The sequence below is a fragment of the Lathyrus oleraceus genome, chromosome 2 (genome assembly GCF_024323335.1).
Source record: "Lathyrus oleraceus cultivar Zhongwan6 chromosome 2, CAAS_Psat_ZW6_1.0, whole genome shotgun sequence".
Classification (NCBI taxonomy): Eukaryota; Viridiplantae; Streptophyta; class Magnoliopsida; order Fabales; family Fabaceae; genus Lathyrus; species Lathyrus oleraceus.
The window spans coordinates 320544900-320550282 of record NC_066580.1 but is presented as its reverse complement, the minus strand read 5'-3'; the positions used below and the strand labels follow the sequence as shown (position 1 = coordinate 320550282).

Sequence of the window (5383 nt, the reverse complement as noted above, 5' to 3'; positions counted from 1 at the left end):
TATCTCTGGTCAGAGAGAGAATCAGACAAGGGAGCGTGGGTCCAGAATGGGGGGACCCTTCTACGCTCAGGACATAGACTCGACTGTACAATGTACAAGATCTTGGGTTTGTGTCCCAATGCATCAAACACAAGTAGTGTGAGCAGAGGGACGACTCAACAGAAGAGTGGGAGATAGACTGCATATCTCTATGATCCACCAATTGCCTTAATCAAGGTCTTTACCTGCTTAGGGACAAAGTATAAACAATCACAAGCATTGCCTCTTAAGGAGGACTTCAGACAGGTGCCTGGCTAAGTAACAAGCCAGGTCTTCCAGACTACATGAAGTCAGAAAAGTTATACCTCAGTGGTAAGCAAACCACAAACCCAGCTATGCAACTCAAGCAATGAGTTAAAGCTACTAAAGTACCTGTGTAAATAGCTAACCAGTCAGTACACAATTCAAACAAACAATCAACAGTCAATATCACACAAACAGACAAATCCAGTCAGACAACAATGAGCAATCCATGAACACAAGTGAATCCTCCATTAAGGCCTACAAAACACACAATTGTTAGCCAACAACAACAAATGGTTAAGCTCAAATGAAGGAGCATCATCACTCATGGAGATGTATTCTTGAACCTGAAATCACAATTCAAATGATAAGTCCAAACCACTAGGTCGAAGCCTAGGGTCAAAAGAGGATAAAAAATCCAAAACAGAAGCTTAAACTCCACATGAAGCTCATTTAATCAAGTACTAACATGTCCTAACATTAAGGGAGCATGCAAGATTGAATTATTTCTAAGCCTAGGGGTAGAATAGTCATTTCACAGTTAGGGGTTAATTTTGAATTAAATTTCTATTTTAGGTAAGTTCTATTTAAAGTCAATTAGAATTAAACTAAATTTAATATTTCTAAACTATTTCTAATATTTCTTTTTTAATATTCTGTAATTAACTCTAAAGTCCTAAAACTATTATTTCTAAAAATTATTATAATTCTAATAATCTAATTGTCCTAAAACTAATTAAGGATATTCCCAAAATTTCCAATAATCCTACAATTTCTAATTTCAAATTCTAATCTAATTATTTCTAGAGATGCTTCTAATAACATCTAATCAAAGTCCCTATCTAATTAACTCTAATTACCTAGACTAATCTTAACCATTACCTAAGCGTTCTTAATCATCTAGCCTAATTCAGTTACTGTTAACACACCCCTGTTGATCTACCATTACATCCCTAATCAAATGCACCAAAGAAGATAACAACACGGGCCTCATATGGACTGGGGGTGTAGAAAGTTGTGGGGGGTGTGCGCAAGGATGATGGGCCCAGGGTGAATTGACAGAGGGGAGGTGTGAGTTGGGGTCAGAAATCCACTTAGGAAGAAAACCCATTTCTCCGAACACCAAATCCGTATCCAACGTGAACATTGAAGGTCCAGTCCAAAGCTTGCTGAAGAAATTCGCTGAAAGCTTCAAACGCGATTCTTCCAAAAGCGCTTCCTAGAAGCGCTTCTCTCCTCTCACCGGCATTGACGTTAACGCCTCTAAATCCTTCCATTCACACGAACTCCGGTAAAACTCTCTCGGAGCTAAACAAATCTCGAAACGTAAAAACCGAATCCTAATACACGAGCTCAGGAATTAAACGGCGATGGAGAAAAGTCACATACCGTAATGGTTTTCGCAACGTTCACCGACGAGAAGCGGATCGAGAGCTTTCGGATCTACTTCTCCTGTTCTTCTTCTACTTCAATCTTCCTCGCCGTTCTCTGGTGCTTTGAATCGCGGCGTTCACGTATCTTGAATCGAAGGCGCGGTTCGATCGTTGGATTCGAGAGGATTCACTGAAGCAAGGGACACCCTGGATTGGGGATGGAATCAAAGTCCAGCAAGAACAGCCAATGAATTCGCCGGCAAAGATGACCGATGCAACGACGAGGTTAGCGGAAGCTCGTCTCAGGTATTTTCTTGGTGCTCTCTCTCTTTCTTCGCCTTATCTTCCTTCTCCTACTCGCGGTTCTGTTCTGATCCTTTCTTCTCCCTGCGTTTTCCGTGTTTTGGTTGCAGAGACTGAGGCAGAGTGGATTCTAGCTCCACCGATCAAAGCTTCAACGTGGAGCTTTGATGGCTTTGTCTCAGAGCTTTGGTAAGGGTGGAATGGTGGTGAAGATGCGGAAGAGAAGATGGAAACTGGAAGAAGCAGGTTGAGAGTGATGATTGAAGAGGAGTTCTTGGAGGAGGTTGTGGGGTTTTCTGTTAGAGGTTGGTTAGAGGTTTGCTTAGGTTGGAAGAATGCAGGTTTGGTTAGGGTGAAAAAACTTTGGTTGAATGGTGATGGAGGTGGTAGAAGAAACTGGTGAATTGTTGAATTATGGGAAAGATGATGGAAGAAACTTGGATTGAAGATGGAGGATGGTTCTTATAGGAGAGTAAGGTTAGAGAGATGGTTGGTTATGTCCTAGAATCGTTCAATTGAGGCACTTTAGGGAATTGGTTAGAATTTAGGGAATTGGTTAGAGTCAGTTATGACAATTGGGAGGTTAGGAGTCAATGACCATTGGCAACAGCTGGAATTGATTAGGCGGTTATGACGGGTGAAGACAGTTAGATTTCTGTTATAAAGTTAGTTTGCAATTTTTCTGATTCTGTTATGTACTGCTTTCTTTTATGCAGGTTTTGTTAGAAGGTTGTTGATAGTTGGAAGTTATGAAGGGTGTTATGAATGAGTTGAAGGATTCATGATGATGAATGATGAAGAGTGAAGTTCTATCCTCCCAAAAAAATTGTGAGTTTCATTTACTCCCTCATTTACCCTAGAAATTCTCTCATCTACCTCTCTTTCTGTTTCTGTCTTGAAATGGCTTTTGTGAATTATTGCAGGTTTGCAACATGACAATGGCTTGAGGTTCACGACCAATACAAATAGAATATGTTGGTTAGTGGTATGGATTTCGGGATGTCCCTCAGAAGCTGCATAATCAGCGTGCTGTCTTTGTAAGATTCCTCATTGAGAGAATCCAAATCAACAATGGCTACATCAAATGCTTGCTTGGCACGGTGACAGCCCCTTTCAGGAGAGTTCAAGATTTCATAATGGAAGACAGAGAAGTTCAAAGCCAAACCCAGCCTGACAGGATGAGTGGGAGGTAACTCGGTCTCTGCAGCAATGGAAGCTTCCTGATATGCTTTCAAGGACTGATCAGCAGCCTCTTTCCTGTCATCCCCACTCTTAAACTCAGCCAGATAATGATAACATTGGTATATCCTTTAAATCACGCTAACTTCCGTTTGGACGGCAATGTGATTGGAGTCTTGAACTGAGGTCTGGTTTCAGAGTTAGGTTTCACTGAAGATTCAGATGGATTCTCTGATATACAAGTTTCTGAAGAGTCTTTCCCAGTACGTAACAATTTTCTGGCTGATGATCGCCGAGAGTCAATGACTTGGTGTCTTGTATGGGAACCAAAAGACGATGAGAAAGTTAGAGACTTTTTCTTTGCAGAGATGGCGTCACTTTTCAAGCAAGCGTCTTCATTCTTTGAATTAGACTTCAATTTGCTAGTAAGAAATCCACTAGGAGTACGACCAGAAGGCCACTGAACCTGTGTTGAAGAAGCTTCCTGTGTTGAGGGTGAATTGCATTGGATGCTCATGGCTTGTTTTGTTGGTCAGGTAGCTCGAAAACTGGAAGTACTTCTGGCTGCCACATGGTTTTGGCTGCATCACATTTTGGTGAGGATTTCGCATCTGCCTCAATTTAAACAACATGCTCTGCTGCTTTGCATTTGGATGATGCGTTTCTAACTCGATGCTTCAGGTTTCATTGCAGTTGTGTCAGTGGGTAGGTTGCCTTGTTATGGCTCTGTTATTGTGCAGTACCTGTTTTCTTCACTCTGCTTTTTGATAAGTGGGAAATTGGCTAGAAGGTTGTTGAATCCGTTGTGACTCGGTTAGACTTTCGGTTATGAGCTTTCGAGTTTCGGTTATAAGTTGGAGGTTAGTGAGAAATCCTGCCTTGTATTTTCTATTTTCCGTTTCGGTCCTTTTTCCGTTATTCCAGTTATGATCTATCTTTAACTTGGTGTTATTGTGAAATTTGGCAGGCCAATCTATTGTTACTGCAGGTTGAAGCAACTCTGTTGGAATCATGCTTGGCCTGGAACGAATGGTTTGTAAGGTGGAAAGTGTAGCGGTGTATTCGTCGCTATATGATCTATTGGTTAAATCATAAGCTATGAGATACATTGAAATTTTCGAGTCGCCACCGCACTTTTATTTATCCAAAGGACTGGCTAAAAAGCGAACAAAAGCCTAAGAAGTTTTACACGTAGAAAACTAATAAAAAGATCAGAGAGTCTGGGTAAGGGGTAAATTACGCAATGGGAAGGTGTTAGGCACCCACTACGTCCTAGGTACTCCTAGGGAGCCCTTTTCACACTTGTTATGCTAAATTGTTATTTATTATGACAAAAATATTGTGCAAACATGATTGGGAGGATGAGAAAAGAATATACATTTTATTATTATTGGGTTCGAACGGATGAACCCGTTGCCTACGTACCTTCCATCAAAGGTAAGGATCAGAACGCCGTAGTTCGGCTAAAAGATTTCCAAAAAGTTGGTGGATTCAGTTTTAAACACAAGCACTGAGGCTTTTCATTATCAATGGGAGAAAACTCGACCAAGACCAACATCCACCATGCGAGGATAGCTTCGACGTACTAGAGGGGTTAGCCCTGTTTGAAGTACGGAAGTCTTACTGTCGACTCACTAAGGATAGGCAAGATTTACATCAACCACAAAGATAATTGAAACCTATGGCTAATGTGAAAAGATTAATGGACAAAGCCAAAACAAGTGAATGAGTGAAGTTAATTGATTTGTGATTATGAAAATGAAGTCAGAGTATGATTAAGATTGATTCAAAGAAGTATTATGAAATGGAGTTTTGAAAAAAAAGGTCAAGGACTTGAGTCCAGGTTTTTAGTTAGAAAAACATGAAAATGTTTGCACAACACTTATGTCAAATTTAAAAGATATAGTGTGAAAAAGTCTAGGACATAATGAATGATGAATGGATGAAGACGGAATAGTAAAACTTCTTAGAAGGGTTCACTTCTTGAGATCATATGGGAGATGATTCAAGTGTGTCCTTTGGAATAGCAATTAATAATAATAAACAAGCAAAGCAAGCAAAAGCGGATATCGGATGCCAATCAATGGTCTTATACCAATCTCCTAAAACAAAACGGGATATCAGATGCCACTCAATGGTCTTACACTAATCTCCACAGGCAAAGAAATAAAAAGCGGATACCGGATACCGATAGATGGATTTACACCAGTCTCCTAAAACAGAAATGGATATCAGATGCCACTCAA

The 5383-nt window shown here is 40.4% G+C and overlaps 1 long non-coding RNA gene across 1 annotated transcript; it reads left to right on the top strand.

Moving 5' to 3' along the window:
• The first annotated feature begins 3631 nt into the window (after window positions 1-3631).
• LOC127119303 (uncharacterized) lies at window positions 3632-4186 on the top strand. Its single transcript, XR_007802752.1, has 3 exons — window positions 3632-3733; window positions 3819-3997; window positions 4105-4186. It is a non-coding gene; the product is annotated as an uncharacterized LOC127119303 (long non-coding RNA).
• Window positions 4187-5383: the final 1197 nt, after the last annotated feature.